Genomic DNA, 6,000 nt, shown 5'->3' on the forward strand with positions numbered 1-6,000 from the left:
GTCGGGCTGCTGCGGCCGCCGGGAGCGGGAGGTGCTCTGCAGCCCCGGCCAGTGCGGGCTCCCTGCCCTCGCTCCCTACCAGCAGGATAAACTGGGACTCTGCAAAATAAACAGGGTTTCCTGGGCAGCCCTGAGCTCCGGCCGTGCTGGAGGAGAGGCTCTGAAGGTGCAAGCGGGAGTTACAGGGCAGGCGCTGTGCTTTTGGGATGCTTCTTGGGGCCTGGTGTCGGAGTGCACCGAGAGGATGAGCCCTTCCCGCGGAGGAGCCCCAGTACTGAGGCAAGAGGGGACAAAACTTTGCAAGAAATGCCTGGTGCAGAGCAAAAAGTCAGCAGAACTTTCTGCATCGCTGCGCGAGATGCCTGATCAAAGCCGTGTGCGCTCTGGCCTGCTGATGGAAAGCCGCGGTGGCCCCTGTCCCCAGCGCYGCTCTGCACCCGGGGGCTCGCGGTCCCGCGGTGGGTCGCGCCACTGCTGAGCGCCCCGCAGGACGGTGGTCCGGCCCCTCACCGGGATGCTGCTGGTGCCGGGCAGGGCACCCGGGGCAAAAGGGCTTTTAGCTGGGGAGAAGCTGCTCTCCTGCCATTCGCATGCAAAACTGTCTAAATGCTCTAGAGTTCACCCAATTCCCGGTATTTCTGCTCCATTCTTTGCATTTCCTGGTTCAGCTGCTCAGAGTCTTGATGCATACATTGAAATGTTAAAAAGAAACCGAAACTCCTTGCCGCCGGGTGTCCCTGCCGCTGTCCGAGGAGCCCCGCGTGGCCCTCTCCACGCGCAGAGGCTTTGCCCGGCCGGTTTTGCTCACGGACCCCGGTGGGAGGTGGAGTGGCCGCCGCGCGGGAACGACGGCAGCCGGCTCCACAGGGTGCGCGCGGTGCGGACGAGCCCGACCGGCGCAGGAGGCCGAACAAGCGAAGGAAACCGGGGCCAGGGCCCCGCCGCGGCCGTGGGCAGAGGTGTCGTCTCTTTGCGGGCTCCCGGCGCTACGAGCCCATCGCRGCTGCCGCTGCTCCTGCCGCCGTCCGTCCGTCCATCTGTCCTCACAGGCATTGCCAGGTGGGGCTTCGGCCAGCTCCCTTGTCCGTCGTTCAGAGAATTCACTTTCCAAGGAAACTTAATAAATGAATCTGCGCTTTGAAGGCAGCCTTCTGCCCGGGTCAGTGCTCCAGTCACGGAGCTGCCGTTTGCCTCCAAAACTGTGACCGCTTCTCCGTTTTTAGCCCCGAGATAGTCCTCATTTTGTAAAAACAGGGAAGTAACAGGCCCAAGAGTTAGAGGGAAAGCCAGCCAAAGGGCTGCGGACTATTAGAGCTGTGTTAGGTTTTGTCTTTCTGTGGCTTTGTTGTTGTTGTTTTTCTTTCCTCTTCTCCCTCCTACAGCTTTAAAAATTAACTGGCCCTGGGAGTTTCTCACACTCTTTTCCTTTCTCTGAAATGATTGATAAGCCACGTAACTGATTGTCATGGCCCTGGAGAGGACAAACATCTTTTGCCGTTTAAAATAAAACCTTCTCACTTCTTGGTTAATAAGTGTTGAAAGAAGCATAAATAGAAATAACACAGGATTTCCATGACTAACAAGATGACCACATCAGTGAATGTTGTTTGGGGTTAAAAATGACTCAGCTTTTGCTTCCCTAGGGTAAGATGTTTTATTCCCTTGCAGGAAGGACTGCCAGCAGTACTTTGAAGGTCTGGCAAACTCGACACCGCTTGGATTCAGAACTGGGAAGTGTTGGAGTGCACAGTTAAAAAAAACCCCTAAACTCTGCTCCATGTGTGCAGATTTCTCGAAGATAAAGGAGCCCACAGCTTTATCCAGCTTGTGCTGACTCTTTTCTTTTCAAAAGCCTTTTCAGATGTTTCCACTTTTCTGCTTGCTTTGTTGAAAGATGTAAAAATTTAAGACAACCACAAAGTAAACATTTCAAAACTTTCTATTCTGAAAATTAGTGACATTTTCAAAATCCCTTGAATTCCGTTTCTACGTTACCAGAAATGAAGATTTTGGGGGCTTTTTTTGATTGACAAAATTTCCAGGCAGGTTTTTGTTTATTGATAAGCTTTCTTTAATTTTTCAAAGAAAACAGATTTATTATTCAGTAGAAACACTAGATAAGTAGATGTCTTGTCAAAATAAAGCAGGTTTTCTTTATTAGAGTGAAATAGTAATGAACTCATCTGCTTCCAATATTTATAAAGAGTAGAGAAGGCCATTAATTCTACTGGTTGTGAATAAAACCATCTGTGATTTCTTTCCATTTGATGTGTTTTGGTTTTAATATACATTTTTCACAAATAAGTGCAGGGATTTTTTGTGAAAATGTCACATTCAGAATCTCATAAAGAAAGAACGCAAAGAGGGGGAAACGAAATGTTTTGTTAGCTAAGTAATTTCTCACCTTGCACAGAGAATAAAATTCATGCCAACTTTAACACATTAGGCGACAGAATTACATGTTCAGCTCTAATGCAGTCCCTGACATGTAACAAGGCAAATAGAGTATGTTTGGAAGTTTGTTTTCCTTTGGGAATCGCACAGTGCATTTAACCTAATCTGTCCTGACACTTGAATTATAACATTATGAGCTTCTTCAGGGAAGCAAAACGGTAGATGCCTCTTTCTAAAGCAAAGCAGAAGTTAATAAAGTGGGTGACGTGTCAAGGAGAAAAGTCCCAATCAAATCATAGTGCAATTCTCCAGAGGAAACGGGTTCTAGGTTGGGTGGGGGTTTTTTTTCCCCCCACCTGAAATCTTGGAAGTCTAATGATATACTTCTACCAAAGCTGAAATTTGACCTCTAGAGTTTTACTTGATTAAACCAAAAACTGAGAATACTCCAAGTGGGACCACTTTGTTGTTTGACTTATGAGCGTCGGATCTTAAATTAAAATGAGCATTCATCCAGCTGCTCTGCCGTATTTTATTTTACAGTCTTCCCAGCAGCTCGCCCTGCGGAGCCGGAGCTGCAGCGCCGGTTCCCGAGGACGCGCCGCAGGAGGGGCTGGAAGGCTGCGCGACACGCTGGCCCGCGTGGGCTGCCGAGGGAAGGAGGCCAAGCGGGGCGCCAGGTAACCCTCTCGGAGGGACTTGCGCAGGAACATCCCTCCAAGTGCCACGCGCTCAGCTGAGCGTATCGCAGAGACGTTAGCTATGAATACGTATTCCAAGGTCTCGGTTTAACGCTCATAACGCAGCAGGACTGAGCCGGATCCTCAGGGGTTACTCCGGAACTGGTATGAGCATGCAGAGAAACTTGAATTCAAAATAACACATAGCCTCACCAAAAGCCTCACATTTCTTGTGCTTTGTAGCAACGCAAGCAATATACCAGTAAGCGATCAGTGATTTGGAATGATTTAACGCACAAGGAAGCCACAGGGCAGGACGGCGCCTTCGGGTGCGGTGAGCAGACGGCGCTGGAGACTGGCCTGGCTCTGGGTGAGCGTCCCGCCAGGGCCAAGCTCGCGCTCCAGCACCGCCGCTCCAGAGTAAGCCGCTCCACAGAAAAGCTGGCTGTGTCCAGCACGCTCTCCGTGCAGCTGATGTCAACCACCTGTTTGCTAATTCTCCCTCATTTGGCTCCGAGCAGCCATATATCAGGCAGGATTTGCTGAGGTTCCAAAAAATGATCTATGGCCGTTCAGCTTTGTGGCCGCTGAAACTGGAGGTATTTGTGTCTATTAGCGCCCAGACACGGTTTCAAGAAAGTGAGCATTAACATCAAGTAAGAACAGTTGAGTTTGGTGAGTGCAATATGAAGCACAGGGGATTATAGTGATGGTGCGTTTAGCGATCATGAACTAATGTGCTTACAAAATGTGACTGTGAAACCCACTGTGCTGCCTCTGCCCTTCAGTAACTGCCGTCACATGTTGGAAATACAATGGGAAACGCATCTTCCTTGCTTCGTTTTGTTTTGTTCTGCAGTTAGAGCTAAAATCGTGCCTTTCATCAACTTAAAAAGGCCTTTTGAGGAAGACTTTTGCCCTGAGTCAGATCTACTGTCAGTGCCTGGAGACCTTTCGCTCCCTTCCCATCCCCTGCGGTGTCCTTCGGCTCCTCGGAGAGATGTCCCTCGTGCCTGCGTGGATGGATGGAAACCCGCTCCGGCGAGCCCGGTACCGCTCCCACGCCTTGCAGCCCCTGCCGAAACAGTGCGCTGACACATTCTTTTCTGCCTTTTTTTTATTTAAAAGATATTAAAAATATGTTAATTCTTAATCAGAAATTCACTGTCTGCTTTCACTGAAAAAATTAGCAAACCACTTGTTTCTCCAGCCATTTGGAAAACGGAGGAGGGAGAGAGAGAAAATTGCACCCGAAATCGCCATATTCTTCCTGTGCTCAAATTCCTCTTCTCTGCTGGCTGTCGGGGAGCTGCTGGGTTCAGGGTTTGCTGTCTCTGCTCTTTCCTGGAGCTTTTAGTCCTCTGGTGCAGCAAAGACTAAAAGCGGGTAAAAGGAGGCTGTGCCCTTCTTTTAGAAGGGTTTTCATACTCACATTGAACAGGTGAGTCTACCCACTTAGAGTTTTACTTAGAGTTTGTAGTTGTATAGTTTTAACTAAGTTTTGTTTCAGTTGTATAGTTTTCATCTTTGACAAAATTCACTGCATATAAACCCTTCGGGCTAAGGACATTTCTCCTGTGTCTTTGTTTTCTGTGCGAAGGGGTTCTCTTCCTGCTGTCACCAAGGTTAATACCCCAGCAAGACTATTAGTACTAACAGCCTTTCGTGAGCACTCAGAGCCCCCAATGTGCTGCAGGCGGCCAAAGCAAGCAGGGCTGCGGCCGGGGCGCAGGTCTCCGAAGGAGCCTCTGCAGCTGCAAAAGGGCACCGGCGCCTGCAGCGCTCCGGCGTGCAGCACTGGGAACGGCGGGACACTGCCCGGGGGTTTTCCGCTTTCCTCTTGCGAGGGCTCTTGCCAGCGGCCTGCACTTCCTTGCGCTTCCCTGGTGGCTCTCAAGTTTTCTCGGAGAGGAGTTGTGTCACCACGTGTGTGCACCCAGCACTGAACACAGCGGTCCTTATAGCGTTGTTGCAGAATAATAATCAGACAATGGAAAGGTTTTGTTAGTTTCTTTCAGATCTCATATTTTCCGGAAATCTGTGTACAAACCCTGTCCTTGCGGACGCTTTAGAGCAGCCGCCCGCCAGTGCACCAAATGCCTCTGTGTCGGTGGATGTGCGCTGCTTGGACACACTCACCAGTGCAGCCCAGTTCTTCAAAGGCAGAAGGTGATACTGGAATAAAATATAATTTACATCTGTTTCTTGAAATTGAGGACACTGCCAGAGGAAAAAAAAAATAGCAGAACGTTAGTGCTTCATACTGAATGTCTGAATTTCTAGAAATCCAGTGCTGGCGTTCGGTATTCTTTGGAAACTAACACTTCATAAATATCTCAGTACCACCGTTACTGCGGCGCACGAGGGACCGGCGCAGCTCAGGGCTCCTGGAAGCTGGCTGGGATGGAAACGTGGACGTTAGGGCTGTCCTGGGAGAGCCGGTGTCGCCTCTCCGGAGGGCTTCCATTTCCTGCATTCGCCTTGGCTTCTTTATAAGCCGAATCACTGACATATTTATCCAGTGCGACCCCATTATTGCAACCCATGTCCTTTATGGCCCCATCGCCTTGTGAGAACCTGCTCGAAGCGATGGGAGAAAATCGAAATCGTTCTGGGAAAGCGGGTGTGCACTGCAGGAGCAGGCAGCCGTGGGTGTATATGGAGCTTGAGCGATCCCGGCGTGGGAACGAGTTGTCCATCTCCAATGTCCCACGTTAAAGACCTCGTTCCCAGGGTGGTCTCCTCGCCTTGGAGCGGAACACTGGAGGTGCTGGGTTCAGGTGTTGTCAAGGAAAATTCCTACCGGGTATTAGGAGAACTTTCTAAAGGTGAAGACAGCCCAGGCATGGGAGGGCCGCGTGGTCGCTGTCATTAAGTCTTTGCTAAATGCTTCTTGGGGACGGGGACCAAAGCGGCATGTTGGTCT

General features: G+C 50.1%; 1 protein-coding gene across 2 annotated transcripts in view; it reads left to right on the forward strand.

Annotated features, from left to right (window-relative positions):
- The window catches only part of MVB12B (multivesicular body subunit 12B), an 81,973-nt gene extending 79,710 nt beyond the window's left edge, over positions 1 to 2,263 (forward strand). For both annotated transcript variants that reach the window (XR_003257511.1, XR_003257515.1), the window contains exon 13: positions 1,669 to 2,263. The gene's annotated coding sequence lies outside the window, so the exon portion shown is untranslated. The remainder of the gene's footprint in view (positions 1 to 1,668) is intronic.
- Positions 2,264 to 6,000: the final 3,737 nt, after the last annotated feature.

Source organism: Apteryx rowi, unplaced genomic scaffold, assembly GCF_003343035.1.
Source record: "Apteryx rowi isolate R43461 unplaced genomic scaffold, aptRow1 scaffold_120, whole genome shotgun sequence".
NCBI lineage: Eukaryota > Metazoa > Chordata > Aves > Apterygiformes > Apterygidae > Apteryx > Apteryx rowi.